The 24,445-nt window shown below is 40.9% G+C and overlaps 1 pseudogene across 1 annotated transcript in view; it reads left to right on the forward strand.

The window, feature by feature from the left end:
* Positions 1-24,445, forward strand: part of LOC146004473 (cullin-1-like) — a 53,318-nt pseudogene that overhangs the window by 21,922 nt on the left and 6,951 nt on the right. Inside the window, exons 5-6 of the transcript XR_014443929.1 lie at positions 19,415-19,528; positions 21,965-22,183. The product of XR_014443929.1 is annotated as a cullin-1-like (transcript). The remainder of the gene's footprint in view (positions 1-19,414; positions 19,529-21,964; positions 22,184-24,445) is intronic.

The raw sequence follows: 24,445 nt of genomic DNA on the forward strand, positions 1-24,445 counted from the left end.
GAGGAGAAGAGGGGAGGGAGGGGAGGGGGTACTATTAGCGCCATCTATTAGCAAACAATAGAAATAAAAAGTAGGGTCAAACTTTTTCAACACCCAAACATTTTAAACGTCTTCACGTAGTAATACGATAGCTGAAGATGTTTAAAAGAGTACTCTTAGTCGACGAAGCTAATTGCTAGGGCCCTTATATTACTAAAATATTCTTTAATTTGCATATTTCTCATACTGCCATATGTTGTTCTATTTGACTTCTTCCAAAAAAATGCTAATTAGCGAGAGTTAATTAAGCAAGGCAAGTAAAAGAAGCAAAATAGAACAACATATGGCGGCGTGAGAATATGTAAAAATTCGATTCAGAGGTGGATCGAATTAAAGTTGGGGGATATTTTGCATTTTTTCCCTATAATGTACAAAACATTTACCATACATAATTTTTTCCATTTACAACAGTATAAAATAAGAAAAATGTGTGATAATATCCATATTAATTAGAAAGGTATGTTGTATGCTAGGTTAGCTAATTGTGTCTTCTACAGCTTCACTGTATAGAAAAAAAATAAAAAAAAGAGAGCTCTACAAAAACTGGTGCTCTTAACAATATTGTACGTCCGTGAAAATTACATATAAATAAGACATAAGCGTATTATCTGCTTTCATGTCAGATTTTACCAACCTGTGAGCTGTAGTGTTTAGGTGACAAGCGACCTGCTCAAATATGATACTGTTGACAATATTGTACGCCCGTGAAAATTATATATAAATAAGACTTAAGCGTATTATCTGCTTTCATGTCAGATTTTGCCAACCTGTGAGCTGTAGTGTTTAGGTGACAAGCGACCTGCTCAAATATGATACTGTTGACAATATTGTACGCTGGTGAAAATTATATATAAATAAGACTTAGGCCGTGTCCGGATTGGCAAGCTCTCCGTCCCGTTTTCTCCTGTTGCTCTCGAGTGCCGTCGAAGTCACGTTCAAGTTGTCCGAATCTGCATGTCCCCTTGTAGTACGGTTGTTACTTTTTCCGCCAGGTGTCAGCCCGAACTTCACCCACCGCGCTCTGGGGCGCAGGCACACCGCACGGAAGCAGAAGGCAGACGCTAAACAAACATCACAATGATTTCCACCTATTTACTACTCATATTAAAAATGTAACATGCTATTTCATCATTTACAATTTTTCTACATTTAGTATTATTGATAAAATGTTAAAGTATAACTGAGTTTTACATCGTCTAATCAATAAATGTTGTCTGTACAAAGTGAAAGTTAGAATATGGCTGCCAGCGCAGGGCCACAGCGAGTTCAAGCGTGCATTTGTCGCGCCTCTCTGCTCTCCACTCCGACTCCACGTCTGCCGCGAATTCGGACAACGGAGGTTGGCTAAGTCCCCGGATGGAACGGTGCTCTAGGTGACATCTGGTGCTGATTCGGACGCGGCCTTAAGCGTATTATCTGCTTTTATGTCAGATTTTGCCAACCTGTGAGCTGTAGTGTTTAGGTGACAAGCGACCTGCTCAAATATGATACTGTTGACAATATTGTACGCCCGTGAAAATTATATATAAATAAGACATAAGCGTATTATCTGCTTTCATGTCAGATTTTGCCAACCTGTGAGCTGTAGTGTTTAGGTGACAAGCGACCTGCTCAAATATGATACTGTTGACAATATTGTACGTCCGTGAAAATTACATATAAATAAGACATAAGCGTATTATCTGCTTTCATGTCAGATTTTACCAACCTGCGAGCTGTAGTGTTTAGGTGACAAGCGACCTGCTCAAATATGATACTGTTGACAATATTGTACGCCCGTGAAAATTACATATAAATAAGACTTAAGCGTATTATCTGCTTTCATGTCAGATTTTACCGACCTGTGAGCTGTAGTGTTTAGGTGACAAGCGGCCTGCTCAAATATGATACTGTTGACAATATTGTACGCCCCCGTGAAAATTATATATAAATAAGACTTAAGCGTATTATCTGCTTTCATGTCAGATATTACCGACCTGTGAGCTGTAGTGTTTAGGTGACAAACGACCTGCTCAAATATGATACTGTTGACAATATTGTACGTCCGTGAAAATTACATATAAATAAGACATAAGCGTATTATCTGCTTTCATGTCAGATTTTGCCAACCTGTGAGCTGTAGTGTTTAGGTGACAAGCGACCTGCTCAAATATGATACTGTTGACAATATTGTACGCCCGTGAAAATTATATATAAATAAGACATTAGCGTATTATCTGCTTTCATGTCAGATTTTGCCAACCTGTGAGCTGTAGTGTTTAGGTGACAAGCGACCTGCTCAAATATGATACTGTTGACAATATTGTACGCCCGTGAAAATTACATATAAATAAGACTTAAGCGTATTATCTGCTTTCATGTCAGATTTTGCCAACCTGCGAGCTGTAGTGTTTAGGTGACAAGCGGCCTGCTCAAATATGATACTGTTGACAATATTGTACGTATATTGTATTGTATAGGAGACTTAAGCGTATTATCTGCTTTCATGTCAGATTTTACCGACCTGTGAGCTGTAGTGTTTAGGTGACAAGCGGCCTGCTCAAATATGATACTGTTGACAATATTGTACGCCCCCGTGAAAATTATATATAAATAAGACTTAAGCGTATTATCTGCTTTCATGTCAGATTTTACCGACCTGTGAGCTGTAGTGTTTAGGTGACAAACGACCTGCTCAAATATGATACTGTTGACAATATTGTACGTCCGTGAAAATTACATATAAATAAGACATAAGCGTATTATCTGCTTTCATGTCAGATTTTGCCAACCTGTGAGCTGTAGTGTTTAGGTGACAAGCGACCTGCTCAAATATGATACTGTTGACAATATTGTACGCCCGTGAAAATTATATATAAATAAGACATAAGCGTATTATCTGCTTTCATGTCAGAGTTTGCCAACCTGTGAGCTGTAGTGTTTAGGTGACAAGCGACCTGCTCAAATATGATACTGTTGACAATATTGTACGCCCGTGAAAATTATATATAAATAAGACTTAAGCGTATTATCTGCTTTCATGTCAGATTTTGCCAACCTGTGAGCTGTAGTGTTTAGGTGACAAGCGGCCTGCTCAAATATGATACTGTTGACAATATTGTACGTATATTGTATTGTATAGGAGACTAGAAGCATATAATTTGACGAAAAAAAACCCAAATAAGGTCATAGAGAATAGTTAAAAAAAGTGAACAATTATATTTTGCATTGCACAGCATTGGATATTAAATAACATACCCCCAAAAAATCTCTGCATTATGCGTTCTGTAAAAAATTGCCCTACGTGCCAAATTGCTGTGTCAAGTAAACATTTTCAAAGACACTGTCGTACTTGTGTGCCGGGAAAGCGAATATGTGCGACCAAACTGTGCTCTAAGTGTGGAAAAAATATTTCTATTGCCAACTTCAAGCGACACCAGCTTACTTGCAAGAGCACTGGAACATCTCTACCGCAACCTTCCAAGCGAAAGGTAGAAGTAACCTCCCTCGATGCATCGCCACCCGCCAAACGCGTCAAGCTGGCGAAGAAAGCAGACCGATTTGCGTTTGAGCATTTATTAGAAGACTTTAACATAACATCAGACAGCTTCTGCGATGTGCGTAGTTTTCTGGAGAGCGAGCGAGCTAAGATAATATCCATCCTCAACGATGCATTGGCTACATACTCCACTAAATTCTATGCTGTGCTATGCTGCAAGTATAAGAAACCGTCTGATGAAATATATAAATTCTTCCATGCCACAAAAGCCAAAACACTACATCAAGCAGATATCACTGATCTTGACAGCATCTACGACAAGTTTGTCGAGGAGTTTGTGGCAAAGCACGAGGAGCATCAGGCTGAAGGCTCGGGCGGTTCGCTGTGTGGCGACCCCCACGAACTTTGTCTGAAACTTAGCAAGTCCCTGCCACTGGCAGGGTCTAGCTATATTGCCCTGCCACCCGAGGTTGAAGCAAGAAAAGCTGTTCTCAATATTCAGAACAAAGACACCAAATGCTTCCTCTGGTCGGTGCTGGCAGCATTACACCCTATACCTTGGGAAAACAGTCCACGCTATGTTTCACACTACAAGCAGTATGAGTCGGAACTGGAGGATGCAATGGCCGGGATTGCCTACCCTGTAGAAGTCTCGCATATTCGCAAGTTTGAGGTTCGTGCTTGTTGGGCCTACAATTAGCCATCAATGTTTACGGTCTCACCGAGAACAAAAATGAGGTCCACCCCATCCGGGTGAGCAACGTGAGCAACAACAACGAGGTACGAGAAATCAACCTCCTGCTCATCAAGGACGAAACCCATCACCATTACACCCTTATCCGTTCCCTCTCTCGGCTTGTTTCGACCCAACAGAGCAGTGATAGTCACCACGTCGAGGTGTGTCGCAGGTGCTTGGCTACATTTCATAATCGAGAACAGCGGGATTACCGGCGCATCAGAGGACCCAACATTGCTGCTGAGAAGCTAGCTCGCCACTACTGTGGTACCAACAAGCCTGCACGAATTATCCTGCCCGAACCTGGTGCAGTAGAGTGCTTTCGCATGCACAGTGCTATGGTGAAGCATCCTGCCTATATTGTAGCAGACTTCGAGGCCTTTCTTCAACCTCTGTCTAACTGCGAGCCCAACCCCGAAACATCCTCTACCATTCCTTTCCAAATCCACGAGGCCTCGAGTTACTCCTATGTTGTGGTGTGGCGAAACCAACATATTGCCTCCGAGCCCTATGTGTATCGCGGTCCCGACCCGGTCAAACACTTCCTGGAGAGAATGCAACAGGAAGCCATCAAGATAGGGAAGGTGCTGTTGGCCCCCAAGCCCATGCTGCCTCTGTCTCCGGAAGACAAGCATCAGCACGAAATAGCTCTAAATTGTCCTGTTTGCAACTCGGTCTTCACTGACGATAACAAAAAGGTCCACCACCATGACCATTATGGGACCGGAAGCTACATTGGCCCGTGGTGCAACAGATGTAACTTGAGAGCCAGGGACCCGCGCTTCATACCGGTCTTTTTTCACAATGGCTCGGGATATGATTTCCATCACTTGGTCACACATCTAGGGTACGACAATGCGAGAATCAATGTACTGGCACAGAACGAGGAGCGTTATATTAGCGTCAGCAAGTGGGTGCCGATCCCCGACTCAAAAAGCAGCAGCATCGAGCTTCGGTTCCTCGACTCTCTGAGGTTCCTCCAGGCAAGCCTCGATGCTCTTGCTGGGAAGCTCAGAGACGACCAACTAGCCATTACCACATCAAGTTTCCCGAACTTAGATGTCACACTCATCAGACGTAAAGGGGTCTACCCCTACGAATACGTCACCGACCCTTCCAAGTTCGAAGAAGAGTTGCTGCCTCCCCAGGATAAGTTCTACAGCCAGCTGAGAGGTTCAGGTATTACCGACGAGGAGTACAAGCATGCTCAGTCTATGTGGGTCGAGTTGGGTTGCCGAACTTTCGGTGATTACCACGATGCATACCTGAAGCTTGATGTGACGCTTCTTGCCGATGTGTTCCAGGCGTTTCGGGCGACTGCGATAAACATTTACAACCTGGACCCTGTATATTTTTACAGCCTTCCTGGACTGGCATGGTCGGCCATGCTCCTGCTGACTAAAGTTAAACTTTCACTTATCTCCGATATTGATATCATGCTTTTCATCGAGAGAGCTATCCGGGGCGGCATGGTCCAAGTGTCGCAACGCTTCGCACACGCCAACAATCACCACATGGCCACTGGTTACGACCCCTCCCAACCATCAAGCTACATCATGTACACTGATGTGAATAATCTTTACGGGCACTCCATGATGCAGCCACTCCCAACAGGACAGTTTGAGTGGGCTGATCCTTTATACCACGACATCGAAAAAGAGTGCGACGAGTTTGGGTTTTTTGCCGAGGTGGACCTTGACTTCCCCGAGAAGCTGCAGGATACATTCTGTGACCTTTCGCCTGCTCCGGAATTCAAGTGTCCACCTGGTTCGGATCAACCGAAGCTCGTCATGGACTTGGAGCCCAAAAAGCGTTATGTGCTACACTACCGGAACCTCCAGTGGTTAATGCAGCAAGGGGTCTCGGTCAAAGCAGTTTACCGCGTGCTCTTGTTCAGGCAGTCTCCATGGTTGAAGCCGTACATCGAACTGAACACCAAACATCGCACTGATGCCACTTCGGAACTTGATCGCGATTTTTTCAAATTAATGAACAATGCGGTATTTGGGAAGACCATGGAGAATGTGCGAAATCGCGTTGATGTGAGGTTGGTGACGAAGAAAACACAGTGTTGTCGACTTGTTCCAAGCCCGCTGTTCAGGTCTCGAACAATTTACAACGAACAGATGTCTCTGATTCACATGAACCGGGGCAAGATGCTACTCAACAAGCCCATCTATGTGGGAGCTGCAGTTTTGGATCTGAGCAAGTTGTGCATGTTCGAGACATATTACGGCATACTACGTGCACACTACAACCACAATATCTCGCTCCTCTACACAGACACAGACAGCTTGGTGTACCATGTTCGCACGGCCGATGCGTATGGTGATATAGCCAAAGTTCCAGCTCTTGTCAAGCTCTTCGACACATCGGGCTATCCCCAGCTAAACCGGTATGGAATTCTGCCCCGGAACAAAAAAATACCCGGCAAACTCAAGGACGAGAAAGACGGGGATGTGATTGTGGAGTTTGCTGGACTTCGTGCCAAAGCCTATGCGATCCGGGCTGAGGGTTCTGTAACAAAAAAAGCAAAGGGTGTAAGTAGGCAAGTGGTTCGGGAGCACCTCAAGTTTGAGGATTACCTCGAGTGCCTCAGAACAAAATCGCCCATTCTACAAAAAGAGCATCGTATCCAAAGCGTCGATCATGTGCTTACAACTAATATTGTTAGGAAAGTTGCTTTGGATGCACACGACGACAAGAGGTGTATTCTTGAATGTGGGGTCCATACACTTCCGTGGGGCCACTATCGCCTCCAAACTAGTAAGGCCTGCCCAGAGTGCAACAAAAAGTAATAGGCAATGCGAAAAAAAACAATTTTAATTTACTTCCACTTCCTCGATTACATGCATGCATGGCACAGCAAAATTAAACTTCTGGAAACTGCTAATTGCAATTTGTACTTATATATATAAAATTCCACATTTCTTATTGTGTGCTATTTTTTTTATTTATTTAAAACTGTTCAGTCACTCTTTCATTCTTGACGTCATACACAAATGTTTTCTCTGCAATAAGAATGACACTGCACAGAGTATCTGCAGGCAAGGCATCGTGGAACTCGCATACAATCTTGATGTTGGTACGATCGTTGACCACAACCTTCTTTCTCTTAGATGTGTTGATGACGGTCATGGGTCTCCGCGCTTTGAATTCGCTGGGCGTGTAGTACATGTCCACGCTTCCCTCGGTCACGCGTTTGTAAGCCGAGAACGCTTCGTAAAGTTTGAGGTAATCGTTTTTTGTCATGTCGAGGTTGTAATTCTCGCGCGGGAACACTTCGTTGCGTCCATTCTTGAGATAAATGTTCTTGATCTTGCAGTCGTCGAACTTGCTGGAATCTTTTTCCTGATTCTTGTCCCTCCCGGTCTGAAAAAGCACTACGACGAAATCTGGCATGTCGAACTGTATGTTGTTGAACTGCGTCGTCACGTCGAATTCCATGTGACTTCCCGACGCCATCTTCTGCACGCACTGGTAACCGTGAAAGTGAATCGGCACCTGCGAACTTTTCAAGATCTCCGCTTTGTACTTGAGGGCGTAATTCGTTTCGTATTCCACCACCGGCATTCTCAATTCCATGCTCCGGATGACGCATTTCGCTGCTTCGGGTAAAGTGTTGGCTATCGGCGTGGTGCCGTCCGGACCCAAAGTAGCGTATCGCATCAGTGCGTCGTTGTCGTTGGCCGCTCTTCGAAACGTGATCCTCAGTCCTCCCTTCCACATGATCTCCTTGTAGTCCGAGAAGAAACCAGGCAGCAGACGCATGGGAAAGAGCACCGTGTGACTTCTCGTCGATATTTTGGTCCCGGCTTCGAATCCCCCGGCCTGGTAGTACGCGGCGTCCGTTTTGGATAATTTCAACGTTCCCACTGCCGTCGACGTGATGCCTGGATAATCTATTCTGTCGATGACGGTGTTGTGTTTCCTCACCTCCACCTGCGAGAACAGGTGAGGCACGAAGTTGTCCACGAGTATCAAGTTTGCTGCTGCGGGAAACGCGTCTCCGCTTTCCTTCTTCACCACGTCGAATTGAAGGTAGAGGTCCGCTCTGTGAGGATGAATGAACCCGTCGCCTACGTCCACGTCGTATTCGATCTCCCTGTTCGCTTCGTTCAGATTGGCGAACGTGCGACGGTTGGGAGGGAAAGATTGCAATTCGTAACTTTCGATTTGCTCCATTTTACATGTATGGTTATTTATTATATGTTGATCTCCACGATGGCCGTCGTAGTGGCACCTGCGAAATCCACCACGTCTCCTTTCTCGTTCGTCACCACCAACTCTATGTCGTCTATGCGGTTGCGACATACTGGAAAATAGATCGGCGAAGAGGGCGTGTAGATGATCGGTTCCATGAACTCGGAACTTGGTTTGAAAGTGGCTATGATTCCCGTCTGCTTGTGACTTCCTAATAATCCGTCCAAAGATTTCGTGATCATGCCTTCCGCCACGTTGCAGTGTACGTTCAGAGTCTCTATGGCCAAGAATTTAGGAATGTTGGTTGCTACGTGCTTGATGCCAGCTTCGAGTTTTGTGTCATTCTCGAAACCTAAAAGTTCTCCCATGGTGCCCAGGTCCACGATCTCCGTCGCGGATAGGATTTCCACTCTGTGCGTGACCGAATTTTGAGAAAGGTACGTGCCTTTGGGTAATTGAGCTTGCAAAGTGGAAAGATTGTATTGTCCTGGCGTGACGACGATGTGTTCGCTTCCGACGCTAATTTTGTTGTTGTGCTGCGTAACATTAGGTATGAGGTACATGCTGTAGAATGCACGCAGAGCCACGGATTTAGGATAGACGATGTCGTCGTGCAGCGTGAGTTTCAAGATTGAAGATTCGCTCGTGAGATGGAACACGCCCATCCTAGTGATGCTGTTTGAGGTTCCACAATGCTTTCTGGAAATCCTCGATCATAGGGTTATTTATTTTAGAGAGAAACGCGAGCACGGAGAGGCAGAGATGACCGCAGTTCACGTCTCCGAAATTTTGAATGCGTTCGTCGTTGTAGTATATAGAGGTTTTGTTCGTTTTCAGATAATGAATTAAATTTGTAGGTGGAACACCTCCGAAAGAATCGAAAACGAATGCTTTATCATCATTTTTGTGGTAACATATCCAATGCGTGCCTGGATTTTCTTGACCGTCCAAGTTGACTACTCCGCATTCTCTTCTTTTCACGCTTGAAGGTAACGAGTCGGACATGAAAACTCCTCTGAAGTGTTTGATTTGTAACGGTCCGATCAGAGATTCAATGTCTCGGTTGGTGAGTGCCGTTGTTTCTTTTTTTAAACTTTCTCATCACGCCCTTGCCTCCTTTTTTCTCCATGGCCAGGTTGTGACGTTTCTGTTCTTCCAATTCCGCTTTGTTCTTCTTCGAGTCGATGACGGTTTTCGCGATGGCGGCACTTCCGCCAGCCAAACTTCCAACGGCCCCCAATGCTGCCAGGATGGCCGGGATGCTGAATATGAAACCTCCGACCTTTTGCTGTTTCCGCGAACGCTGCAAGCGTCTCAATTGAGGTGTGCTGAGAAGTAATTTCATTCCGTGTCCTTTCGACAAGCAAGAACGTTTCTTCTCGCGTTGTTTCTTGGTGAGTAACCCATCGAGGGCACCTAGATTTTTCAGATTGGAGTATGGTATCTGGTACACGACACCCTTGGGCTTCATGTTGATGCTCTATGTGTTATTTTCGCGGTATGTTATTTATATATATATTCTGATATTTTTTCTTGTGTAGTTTTTTTACGGTATGTTATTTATATATAAATATTCTGAGATTTTTTTTCACGGCCCCGCAGTCGCTACACAAATTCTATTACGTGCTTCGTTTTCTTGCCAAGAAGTTCCTTTGTCCTCTTGTACACGATTCGAGTTTTGTTCTCGATTAAAATAGATAGCTTCTCGTCCGATAACATGTTAGCGTATCGATCTGGTAAAAATAGACTGTATTGTGCGTTGAGCAACAGGCGTACCTTGGGACCATACTGGGTAGAAACGATTGAACCGGAAGTTATCGTGTAAGGCTTGTCGACTTCCAATTCCCGAATTTTTACATACTCGACTGACAAATTTAGCATTTGTTTTAATGCTTGGAGGTCACTCATTTTTTCAGTTGTCATATCGAAGGAGAGAAATTTTCAGTGTGTGTGTTAGAGAAATTTAATTTTTTTTTCACGATGTGTGTTATTTATATATACCGAAGATTATTTTTTTTCACGATGTGTGTTATTTATATATATTTTTTTTCACGATTTGTATCGAAGATTTTTTTAACAGAGGAAGAAAGTTCGTGCTTCGGAGAACGCGATGATTTGCGTGATGATTTCTTCAGTTTCCTGTTTGGACTTACGCCAATCATCAGTATATCGTCTTCTTCCCTGCCTCGCCTCGTGCAGTTCGTCCAACCTCTCGTTCAATTTCTCCCCCGCGGCCGACAGAAGAGTGTCGAGATCACCGCACCTCATTCCACTGATCTCCCGAAGACGGTCCTTGAGAACTATTTCGCATCCCATGTGAAATGCCGGCGTCGTTTTAGCTATGATCACAAGTTTATTAACATCTCCGTTAACTATCTTTTTGAATATTTTAGATAGTAGTTCGTGCGGCAAATCAGTTATGCAAGCCATGTTTATTTTTTACTGTATGTTATTTATATACCCCACCCCAATTTTTGTTTTGTGTTCATGGCGATGGTGGTACCCAGTGCGGCGACCCGTTCACCCAGCGATGCGTCTCTGCTCACGAACCTTTCGAAAGCTGCGTGCTCTAACTTTCTGTCTGCTTCGTGACGTGCGTCCAGATCCGTCTGCGTGGTGTTGTAGGCGATGTCGTGATCTTTGCATGCCGCGTCCAACGGATTCACACCCTTGTCTCCTCTCTCCAATCTTTTCTCGAGTTTGGTACCCGGTCCGCAGTACTGGTAGCCAGGTAGATGCATCTCGAAAGGTAACTTGTTGATGATGTCGTTCACGAGTCCCTTTCCTTCGGCCACGTTCCAAAATTTCGGAGGCAGCGTGTTGATGATTTTGATCAGGTAACCTATGCCCTTGTCGTCGTTCACGATGAAGTTGGAAAGTTTCGTGCTGATCATGTCCACGATGCCAACCTTCTCGTTGTAGAAATTACGGTTGCCTGCATTCTCTTCGCCGGCTATCACCAACAATCGGTCCACGAGTTTCCTAACGTCGTCCACCCAAACGAATTCTTTGGGTAACGTGTTGTAGCGTTTGACGCCGCTGCCTGTTTTGACCTGGTTCCAAATCGGTTTGATGAGATTCCTGTACTTCTCGCCGCTGCTCGATTTCACCCTATTCTGCGAGGCGTCGTTGTTCTGGTACAAGGCATCCGTCATGATCAGAATTTCCTTGTAACTTTGGTAATCTTCGTGGTGTAATCTTTCGGCTGCTTTTTGGCAACGAGTTCCCACAGTCCCACCGTACCCGGATACCTGGTCCAACTATCCTTCTCGCCTAAATTGACTTTAATGTCGTTGCCTTCGAAGGTCACCTTCGATTTCCCAATCTTCCACACCACACCGCCGCCTTCGCTGGTTTCCATGCTGGGATACAATCCGAACACTTCATCCTTGTCGAATTTCCCCGTGCTCAGGTAGTCTCGTGCCAAAGGTCCCAACTCGATTTTATCCGAAGACGTGCCTATGACTCGACGTCGTGCCGGTGCATCCTTCAGTTCGAACGGCGTCGAAGGAATGCTCGAAATGGGTGTGGGTACGGCGTAACTTTTAGCTGCGAGCGGTACGAGTTCGTTGATCAAATTTTTATTTTGTTCCGTGACACTTTTAATTTCTTTACCTAGACTGCTGATGGCATCGATCACGGGTTGATCCTGACGTTTCTTCTCTTCGTAGAATCCGCGATTCTCGGATTTCCAACCTTTGAAGCGTTTCGCGAGGTAATCGCGAAGCTTGAGATTTTCGTCTTCGATTTTTCGTTTCGTCATGACGTTATTTATACACGTCGTTTCTCACAACGTTGCAACGTTTAGAAAGTCGTTGATTTTGTTTCTGTATTTTCCGTCGTTGGGTTTCCTCGTCATGTCGATCGTCGCGAATCCGAAATCGTCACCGTTCCAGCAAGAAGAGCAGCGTTCCGAAAATTGATTGTAGTTCATGTCTCCGCCTACGTAGTCATCGTACGCGTGCTTGAGGTTGGTGTGATCTTGACGAAACAAACATATGAAATTAGCGTTGTCGCGTAGTAACTGTTTTGGAATTTTGGAAAACGTTTGAGCTAGGTAAAAGCAATCCATTTCTTTGTGACGACCTTGCGTAAAAAAGTTGCGAATTTCATTTTGATTTTCCAGGATGGCGTCGTCGAACACAACGACTGAATTTTCACGACAATCGTCGAGTGGTTTTATTTCCGAGGCGAACGTTGCAATGTCCAGACCATCGTACAGTTTCATCAGTTGCTGGTATTTGGATTGCTCCAAACTTTTCGAGAACACGTACAGGTGCCTGTTCTTCCAATCTAACCAATTCGGTGCGAGGAGAAAATTGTCCACGAGCAGTGTCGTTTTCCCACACCCCGAAGGACCTACGATCAGACAGCGGATGCTGTCGGGAAGCAACTTGCCGTTCTTTTTTTTTCTCGTTTGACTTTCCGGATCCGGTAGACGCTTCACCACGTTCCACGTACTCACAAGATCACTTCGTTCGCGTCGATCCAACTTTTTTCCGGAAGTCCCAGCCATTTGACAAACAGTTTGTCACCTTTCCTACGCAATACTTTCTCGATGAGGTACGTGTCGGGGTGTTTTGTTTTAGAGAGTTCCTCTTCGTAAAATCTTCCTTTCAAAATCTCGCCGCTACTATCTTTTATTATATACGTGTGTCGGTTTCCGGGTAGAACTCGAACCACCGTAAAGAGTTCCGTGCTCCAATTTTTTGTGAATCCCTTCTCGAAGGTGCGTTTGAATTTGCTGATCCTCACCTGGTCTCCAATTTTGTATTTAGCTTTTTTTGTCGTGGGTGTGTACTTTGGACAGTAAACTGTAGAAATTAAACGCTGCTCGTCGGACTTGGTAACGTCGGCTGGCTTCATGCCTATCGTTCTGTGTACCGTATCATTATAGGTGTCGACGAGTTCCGGCAGGATGTCGACCCATTTGTAATTTCCCCGAAGCGTGAATCGTTTCCACATGTGTGTTTTCAAGGTTCGATTGAATCTTTCCACGATGCTGGCTTTGATGTGACTGAAGGTCGAATAATGTTGAATCTTGTGTTTTTGAATAAACTTTTGGAATACGGCGTTGTAAAATTCTTTACCGTTGTCCGTTTGCAGAAACCGTGGTTGTCTGCCGCCGCTTTCGCGAAAAATTAATTTGAATGCTTCCGTGACGCATGTTCCCGTTTTCGCCTTCAAAGGTAGAGCCCATGCGAATTTCGAAAATGTGTCTATGACGGTGAGGAGGTACTTGTTGCCCTTGTTCAATTTATGTACGTTTTTCAAATTGCCGCTACTCATCTCCACGAGGTCGCTTTGCCAGAGGTCGTCGATGCCCTTGGTTACCACAGCCAAACGTTCGTAGTTACGGCGTGCAGGTTTATGCAATTCTTCGACGATGGCTTGCCTAGACATTTTTTTAGAGATTACGTTTCAAGAGAAGCACAAGCGTGATGGGATTCAAAGATGGTGGCACCTCGCTCGTGTTTTGAATAATCAGCTTATCGCCGGCACTCACGTCGAAAACGGTGAGATCTTCGTCTTCGTGTATTTCCAACATGAGAATCTCTTCTGCGTGGTCTACACGCTTGGTGTTGCCGAAAATGTCGTTAGGCATTTTTGGTTAACGGTTATTTATAATAGGATAAACGATTCGTAATTCTACAAAGAGAGGAATGAGTTTGTCGTAATCTCCGAGGAGTTCCATGTAAAGATAATCTCCTGCAGAAACATCGTACGTAATGTTAGAAAGCATCTTGTCGTGCTTGATTCGAAAAATGTTCTTGCCGGTAGAAATTTTGATTTCGCCTGCGTTCACCGGATTCACGGTGATTTGAAGTTTCCCGTCGATCGGAATTTCGTAGAAATGTAAATTGTTATTAAAAACATAAAACATCTTGCCCACATCGTCGTCCAGTTTCGTCCAAATGCTGTTGAGATGAACAATCAGTAAACCATTGAGTTTGGATAACATGGAAGGTAAGAGGTTATTGGAATTTGGCGGTGCAGTCTCCATGTTAATCTGTTTGCGGAAGCCAAAAAGATTCATTGTCCTTGTTAGTTATTTAAGAATACGGTCAAAGTTTTTTTTTTTGTAATGACACGCAAAGTTTTTTTTTGTTTGCTTGCGTCACAATACAGGCACCCGCGCGCGTGTGTGTGTGCGACACATTGTTCCCGAAAGAGGTTTACAAAGGTCACGATATATAAACATTTGGTCCCACAGTTGGAAAATTACGATAAGGTGCATTCATCCTTCAAGGATGAGAGAGTGCATTTGTTACAATACACGCGCGCGTACACTCACACACACACAAAAAGCTAAAAAAATTATACACCGTGAAAGGCTACAACAAGTTGGAAACACTGCTAGTAGGAAACACTGCTAGTAAAATTAACATACACCGTGAAAGGTTTCAAAATATTATATAGTGGAATTTTTGTAGAGTGGGTAGGCAACACCGACGAGTCTTGAATTATTATTTGAGGCTCGTCGGTGTTACCAATTTCTATTTGTAGGTTAGCTTAGCCAGTAAAAGATCATATAGTGGAATTTTCTTCGGATGGGTTGGTAAAACCCAAGCCTCAAACAAAACATCCAATAGAGTTGCCAAATATAAACAAAAGGCAATAGACCCCCCTCATAAAAAGCTACAGTAAAAACCCACAGTGTAGCCAACACTAGGCCCCCAACAGTGTTGCCAAACATAAAAAATACATAAACCCCTCAGGCCCTTTGATGAAAATTTACAGTGAAAAACCCAGTAGGTTAACAACACTGTCAAAAAATCTACGGCAGTATTACCAGATGTAAACAGGGGGCAATAGACCCCCCCCCTCATAAAAGGCTACAGTAAACCCACAGTGTTGCCAACTCTGCCCTCAAAATATACATCATAAAAAACTACGACGAGCCTCAAATAATAATTCGAGCCTCAGTGAAAAAACCCAGTAGGTTTAACAACACTGTCAAAAAATCTACGGTAGTGTTGCCAGATGTAAACAAAAAGCAATAGACCCCCCTCATAAAAGGCTACAGTAAACCCACAGTGTTGCCAACTCTACCCCTCAAAATATACATCATAAAAGGCTACGACGAGCCCCACATGATGATTCGAGCCCCAAATGATTATTTAGAACCGGGCCACCTGTACTACTTAAGGCCATGGATGTTCCCAAGGTAAAATATTCCGGAGGTAAAATAGTCCCCCGTTCGGATCTCCGGGTGGGGACTACTTTGGGAGGTCTCTGGACTAAGGATAAGATCTACGTTAGGAAGAAGGATATTAAATTAGGCACCTGGAATGTTCTGAGCCTTTACCGGCCTGGGGCATTTCAGTGTACAGTTAATGAGATAGTTAAGTATAAATTAGATGTAGTAGCTCTCCAGGAAGTTAGGTGGCCAGGAGAAGGGAATTGTAAAACTAAAAATTATACTTTTTTCTATGGTGGTACTGAAAATCATAATTTTGGAACAGGCTTTTTCATAAATAATAGAATTATATCGGCTCTTAAAACAGTAGAATTTATTAATGATAGGATATCATATGCAGTTTTACAGGGTAGGTGGTGTAAAATTATTTTAATAAACATACATGCACCAACGGAAGATAAAGATGATAATACTAAAGATGATTTTTATGCAGAGTTAGAACAGGTCTTTGATAAATTTTCTCAGTATGATATGAAAATTCTGTTAGGTAACTGTAATGCACAAATTGGCAAAGAAGAGACATTTAAACCCACGATTGGTAAAGAAAGTCTTCATGAATTAAGTAATGATAATGGTATAAGATTGATTACTTTTGCAACCTCAAAGAATTTAATTGTGAAAAGTACCACTTTTAAACATAAAGATATCCATAAATATACCTGGTCTTCTCCAGATGGTAAAACTCATAATCAGATAGATCATATTCTCATTGATAAGAGAAGGCATACTAGTATAATTGACGTTCGTACACATAGAGGTGCTGACTGTGCTAGTGACCATTATTTAGTAATTGCTAAATTAAGAGAAAGACTCTCAGTGATAAATCATAAGCAACAAAATCTAAAAGTTCTAAAATTTGATACAGGAAAGTTTACTGATGAAAGAATTAAGAAAGATTACCAAATTAAACTGTCAAATAGATTTGATGTTTTGCAGGATTTAAATGATGATGAAAATATAAATGAAACAGACGTAAATAAGAATTGGGAGCACATACGTAATGCAATAGAATCAGCAGCTAAAGAAAGTATAGGATACCATAAACAGAGAAAAAGTAAGCCATGGTTTGATAATGAATGTCATAATCTAATAGAAATAAGAAATCAGGCTAGACTTAGGTGGTTAAATAACTCTGATGATACAAATCTAAACAATTATAATAGAATAAAGCGAGAAGTTAACCGCACGTTTAGAAGTAAAAAAAGAGATTACTTGAAAACCAAAATTAACGAAATTGAAACAAACAGCAAAAATAAAAATATCAGAGATTTATATAAAGGTGTAAATGAATTTAGAAAGGTGTGGCAACCTAAAGTAAACTTGATAAAAGATAAAGACGGTGATTTTCTAGCTGACCCAAGTGATATTCTAAATAGATGGAAGAACTACTTTAATGACCTTTTAAATGTCCATGTAGGAGATAAATCAGAAGTGAATGAAGTACACACAGCAGAACCTTTAGTTCCAGAACCCAACTTGACTGAAGTTAAAGATGCTATTAAAAGGCTAAAGAATAACAAAGCACCTGGCATTGATTTAATACCAGCTGAGTTAATTAAATATGGTGGAAATTCATTAATGTATCAAATTCATAAATTAATCTGTTTAATATGGAATAAAGAAGAAATCCCTCAACAGTGGAAAGAATCCATAATTGTTCCTGTGTTTAAAAAAGGTGATAAAATGAACTGCAATAATTACCGTGGAATTTCTCTACTCTCAACAACATATAAAATATTATCTAACATTCTTTTAACAAGACTAACCCCATATGCTAATGAAATTATAGGTGATTATCAATGTGGATTTAAACGTAACAGATCAACTACAGATCAAATTTTTCACATCAGACAGACACTTGAAAAAAAGTGGGAATATAATCAAAATGTCCATCAGCTATTCATTGATTTCAAAAAAGCATATGATTCAGTCAAAAGAGATAAACTATATAATATATTAGTTGAGTTTGGAATACCTAAGAAGCTTGTTAGTATGATAAAAGTATGCACCAGTGAAACAGAAAGTAAAATTCGTGTGGGTATTAATATGTCTGACAAATTTACAATTCATGATGGGTTAAAACAAGGAGATGCATTATCTCCATTGCTCTTTAATTTTGCCTTAGAATATGCTGTTAGGAAGGTAAAAGAAACTAAAGAAGGACTAAAATTAAATGGTGTGACTCAGTTGTTAGCATATGCAGATGATGTAGACTTACTGGGGGATGATGTGAATACAATTAAGAATAATGCTAAAATATTTTTCAAAACTGCTAAAGAGATAGGTTTGGAAGTTAACAAAGAGAAAACTAAATATATGCTTACAGGCCGAAACCAAGTGTTAGGTAATAATCAAAATCTAATTATTGATAACAACTCGTTTGAACCAGTTTCCAAATTCAAATACTTAGGAGTAATATTAACAAATGAAAATTATATTAAAGAGGAAATAAAAAGTAGGCTTAATTCAGGAAATGCATGTTACTTCTCTCTTCATAAACTTTTGTCTTCTCGTTTAATATCTAAGAAACTAAAAGTTAAAATATACAAAACAGTAATTTTGCCTGTAGTATTATATGCATGTGAAACTTGGTCCCTTACATTGAAAGAGGAACATAAATTGAGAGTATTTGAAAATAAGATCCTTAGAAAAATATTTGGACCTAAAAGGGATGAGGAGACAGGTGAGTGGAGAAGGTTACATAATTTAGAACTACATAATTTGTATTCATGTCCAGATATTATTAGAATAATTAAATCAAGAAGACTTAGGTGGGCAGGCCATGTGGCACGAATGGGAGAGGAACGAGGAGTTTACAGGATTCTTGTTGGGAAACCTGATGGTAAGAGACCTGTAGGAAGGCCAAGACGAAGATGGAGGGACAACGTCGAGATGGACCTAAGGGAAATCGGTAGGGATGGAAAAGTGTATATAGAACTTGCTCAAAATAGGGAAACATGGAAGGCCTGTGTTGCTGCAGCCATGAACCTTCGGGTTTAAGAAGGCTAGAGAGTTAGTTAGTTAGTTAGTTAGTTATGTTTAGATCTCATTGATAAAACATTTAAACACATGAAATTTTTTATAATCCAAGTAGAGTTTTTATAGCAATCTAAGCTGTTTTCAGCATTATGTGACACTTGTACATAGCAGACATTTTTAGAAATAGAGGTAAATTCTGTGTATACCTTGAATGAAATTATGATAGATTGGTTGCAAATTTTCTCTACCATTTCTTGATTGAGGCACTCAAAATATGTGAAGTTTGTGCTTTAATTCTGTAATAAATACAAAATTTTGCACAAAAAGAAAAATGGATAGTTTTTTTATGAAATGAAAACTACAGAAGATAATAATTTCTTAACTTTTCAAAAAATGATTTTACCAAATCTAGTATTTTTGTTCATATTCTTAACCTTAGTATCTTCATCTGAAGATATTTGTTATTTGATATTAAAAACTTCTTATGTTAAAGCAACATTCTTGTTAAAAACCACACAAAACAAATAAACAGCATGATATCTTTTAACAAGGATATTTGTTGTTATTTATTTTGATGTAATTATTACCATTTTAATAGTTAATCAACTGTAATTTCAATCAATGAAAAGTGTAGATTTTTCTTATCGTTAAATAACAGCAGTGTTTAGATTTAAGCAAAGGAATAAATAAAGCAATAATTCTATTATGTTTGCAAAGAATAATTGAATCCTGTATTGATTTTGTGGTAATGTTAACTTGATGCTTTTCTTAATTACAGCTTGAAAAAGGCGTGCATTGATTCAATGGATTCTACAGAGAACAGTGGTAGGAAACTGAATTGGCTACATAACATGTCCAAAGGAGAACTCTTAACGAATTGCTTCAAGAACCGGTAAGATTTGGCTTCCTTGTTAAATTCGCAGGGTATGCAACACTGGAACATGAGGCCACCAAAATTAATAGAACCATTGTAAGTAAGTCTCGCGGATAAAGTTACTAATTCGCTTACATGTATAGGGTGATTCATAATGCCTTGCAGGATTTCGAATGTTTATAGTACAAGAACTATAACACATACAGCAAAAAGGTGTATATCAGTACAGAAAGTATCTCTCCAAGTTTGCACTTTCAATCGTGCAATTGTAGATTTATCCACAGGTGTCAGTATAATACAGGTAACACAAGCATGGTGTGTACATGAAGCTGATGTTCTCCGAAGACTCGCTGAGTGGTAGAAGAACATAGACTTGTTCTTACTGACGTCAAAGTGTAGGAAGACCACTACCTTGGTGTCAGACCAGCATCAGGCCTTCAGACCGACATGCGATGAGAGACCACTCTCTCTCTAGTAGTGTCTATAATGCAGTGGCGGTCCCTCCATGGAACAGAGGGAACAGGCTGTTCCCTTCTACTTATTACCCTTTTCAGCTACTTAAATTATCTATGATTACATAATAAGAACACTTCTTTCTTCCGAAATCAACACACCGAAGAAAAACTTTCACTCTGACTGGAAGTTTGTTTACTTCATCTACCCTCGTCGTCCAACCCTGTGCTGTCTGATGCCGAGTATTTCCAATCACGTGCGAAGGTAAACAATCTCATGGTGCCACGGAAGCTGATTCTCTAGCTGTTCCCTATGAGAGACATAGCAAATTCGTTTTCAAGTTTTTGCTTTGTGCTAAAGTTTAATTGCGTCGTAGTGATAGTTTTGAGTGTAGTAAGTCTATAGTTTCCTAATATCATTGCAAAATTGTGTCTGCCAGTCATAACAAACTGCAAAAATCTTCTACTGTCTAAGCGTCTGCTAAATGGTGTCTGCCAGTCATAACAAACTGCAAAAATCTTCTACTGTCTAAGCGTCTGCTAAATGCCTTGACTAAACGCTGCAAAATAGCTTCCGAGGGAACAGCTCGCATCCACCTGTTCCAACAGCCCCAAGATGCACGCAGCAGCAGTACAAGGAAGCGAATGTTGCGAGCGTAGGGTTGCGAATGTTGTATGATCGACCGGCTGAAGACGAAAGCTTTTAGTTCATTGAACTTTACAGAAAAGACAGCAAACTAACACCTATCCTAACCGAATTAAAAACTAAAACTAAATCGTACACAAGGCATTTTCAAACAAGTTACTACAACTCTGTAAAATGATTAACTGGATACTCTTCCAGCGGCAAATTATTCTTGTCCTTCTTTGTTCCCAAGAAGGGAGTTGGGAACAGTTCGGGTTTTGTCACAATTTCTACAAATCTAGCGGACGTCATGAAAAAACTCGGCCATCTGATTGCCATTATTGCATTGAGGACGTTTGATTTACAAGAATGCTCAACTCTACAAAAAAAAATGTCAACTGAATCTTCAAATAGAGAGATGAAACAGATTTCAACAAAGCATTTTTTTCCTCTGATCACTCATAAATTGCTTTTATTAATTTCTTCTTTGTTGCATATCAACAATTTTGTTTTTAATGTTTCTTTTACATTATATCATATTTGCTTTAATATTGGTATTGTTATAATTTTAACATGCTTTATGTATTGACTTCTGACAATTTGTAACGCATGTATCGTATGTTTATTTGGTTCATTTCAACAGGGGTTGAATTTTACTTGGTCTACTGTATTATATTACGACAGGTATGGGAGGGGAGGTGGCAAGTGCAGGTCACCTGTTCCCCTACCTTATTTATCACCGCACGCCACTGCTATAATGCTCTGCTCACTGATCTGATCTCAACTGATCCCCTTCTATCAGAATACACACTATTTATCCTCCAAGGATTGCTGTTGTAAATACAAGGTCGATGTACATCTTTACTTCCTCTAAGTTGTTTGTTACTTGGTGCCCTACTAAATTGATGTAACAACTTTTCTCAGTAATACTTGGAGTTCCTAGCTACTGCTTCCTGGCTGTGATTCTGATAGACAAGAATCAAGAATAATTAATTACCTTTGTGTTCATAATAAAATGTATGATATAGTTTAGTTGAGCACCACAAAATGATATGGAAATCTATTTTAAAATTGCCCAGGGAAAAATGAAAGCAAAAGAAATTATTTTGCCAAAAGAAATGGATAGTCCCTGATAGTCTGTTAAAAACCCTATGTTAATAACAAGATAAATCTGCAACATATCACAAAGTATGAAAATAAGAAGCTACACGAGACTATTGACATCAGCAATACAGGAATCTTGTTTTTCATCCCCACCACTTGGATAGAAAGAAGGTGGGATTTGGTTTTGCTGCATGCCACATTAATACGTTAAACTTCGTAATAAATGTAAAGTTCAGTAATATTACATTGGCAAACATGCATCTGTTTTTGCAGGTACACCTTAGAAGCTTCAACGTTCCAGATGGCTGTGCTCCTGCAGTACAATAGTAGAGACACATGGACTGTTCAACAGTTGTACGAGTCCACCCAGATAAAGATGGATTTCCTGATACAGGTGCTGCAGATTCTGCTCAAGGAAAAACTGCTACAGTCTGATGATGAAAATGACCTCCAGAGTACCTCCATTGTGTCACTGTTCACAGGCTACAAAAAGTAAGTACTTGTAACCGGCAGACTGGTATTTTACATTAAAATGTGAATTTATATTTCTAATCTTGTCTATTAAGCCTGTATGGTTGGTTACATTGTTGATGTACTTAGCTGTGTATTGTTATTATACAGTGGATCCCCAATTTTACATTTTCCCACATTTGTTATACATAACGTTGTTGTAGATTTCCATGACTGGGTTATGCTACTCATTTGTAGCTCATCAATTTCCTCACGATGTTGGGTAGCCACCGGTCCCATACACAGGCCAAAATCTGAGGAGAAAGTTGTTACACTTCCCCCAGGAGACTCAAACCTACATGCATCTCGTAGCCGAAGCCCAAAGCATGATACCTTAGACCGTCAAGCAGTCTAAGCAGTATGATTATTACAACCAGGGTTAACATTTCCTGAAGTGCAGGCTGTATTAATTGTTTTATTATGAAATTTGTGCTGAAATTTTTGGGGGAAGCTTTCGTCATTGGCCAAATAGGTTTTTGCCAGTTTGGAACCAATAGTTAATTAAAATTCATTTAATTAAACCCTAGCAACTACCATGAAGTTAACTGATTGAAATGGCTAGCACTTTGTGATTGTAGGGTAATTCTTTAGTTGATCATTGCTGTTATTTAGTTATTTGATTTCTGTTCAATTCCAACAGGAAATGAGAGAAAAGTGATCCGAGTTGAGATATGCAAAAATGAATAGACTGAAATGTTTCAATAGTACAACAAAATAAGAACACTTTTAATTTGCATTCACATTTGAAGACCATTAAGAGTCTTGATGTCCACGACTACTGGAGTAATGGGTAAGAAGAGTTACTAGGAAATGTTAATTTTTATTTTTTACTTTTAGTGCACATTTTAAAGGTTTCTCTGGCATGGCGGCTGCGTGAGATCTCCAGACAAAATTCACTTAGGCAAGTGGAAAAAGGAACATTTGTAAGCAAAAAGTTATAAATGAAGACTTCTAAACATACATAGCATCATAAGCATCACCCCCCTGCAGTTATTTTGTGAGAGAAAGCTGCAGTTTTTACTTGTTCACGTGTTCAAAATGTCAACCTGTTCAAACTGGGAAGAACTGCTAGAGTCAATCAAAAATCTCCTCCAAGAAATCTCTTCAAAATATGAAATAATAAAGCTACTAGAAGCAGACCTAAAAGAAGTAATGGGAAAAGCAAATAAAAGACAGTTCACACAACATGCTGCTCAACGAGAAGAAACCTGGAGCCAAGTTGTAAAATCAACATGGAGAGGGAAAATTAACACCCATCCAGAAGCACAGGATCGAGACACAAATTACTCACTAGTCAACCCGTTCCAGAATTCAAACCCTTTTGGAATATTAGGCAAGCAAAGGGTAGAAATAAATAGAAGCAATACAACAGAACTCAACATGAAAAGATCAAATGCAAGAAAACAAGCTCACAAGTACAATTCAAAGCAAGTTCACGGTGATAGTGAATTTCCTCCTTCCTTCAAGAAGCTAGTTCACGGTGATAGTGAAAGTAAATCTCCTCCTTCCTTCAAGAAGCAAGTTCACGGTGACAGTGAAAGTTATCTCCCTTCTCTCTCCAAGGTGCAAGTTTGGGGTGACCAGGAAAGTAGTTCTCCTTCCGTCCAAAAAAACCATAACTCTCAACGTAAAAAAAGTGTCTATACTACAAGTACAAACGCAAGGATGAAACACATTGCTATATTTGCAGACAGCTACGGACGAAACATAGCCCCAATAATCAGCAGACTCGACTCAAATAAATTGTGTAGTGCAATTGTGAAACCAGGTGCTTTGTCACAAGAAGTGCCAAGCACCCTCCTGAAAGGCTCTAAAAAATTAAGCTCAGGTGCAGGGCTCGGTCGCCATGGTGACTAAAAATTTCAGCCTGGTGACTGTGATCTTATGCTGCAATATGTACAAAAGTTTGATGATTCTAAGTTCAAATTGCAGTACAGAGTAAGTTAGCAAATGATTTTTTCTTTTAAATCAACATTGTGAACATACCAGAGTGTCAGTAATAATTTCTTACTCTTTGTCCCCCAACACCCCATTTCCTGTTTTCTCGAATGATTTAGCGATGTTTTGAATACCGTGATGCTCAGCTTCTTATACAGTGTGTTTCAAAAGTTGCACAACCCAAGCTTTGAAAATGTATATCATGAAAATCGTAAGAGATATTTATACCGGGTTTTCTGCATTATATAGTCTCATCCATTGATATTTTTTCAATGCTTAAAATTATGAGTTTTCTCCATACAGAAA

Source organism: Lepisma saccharinum, chromosome 21, assembly GCF_977018435.1.
Source record: "Lepisma saccharinum chromosome 21, izLepSacc3.1, whole genome shotgun sequence".
Classification (NCBI taxonomy): Eukaryota; Metazoa; Arthropoda; class Insecta; order Zygentoma; family Lepismatidae; genus Lepisma; species Lepisma saccharinum.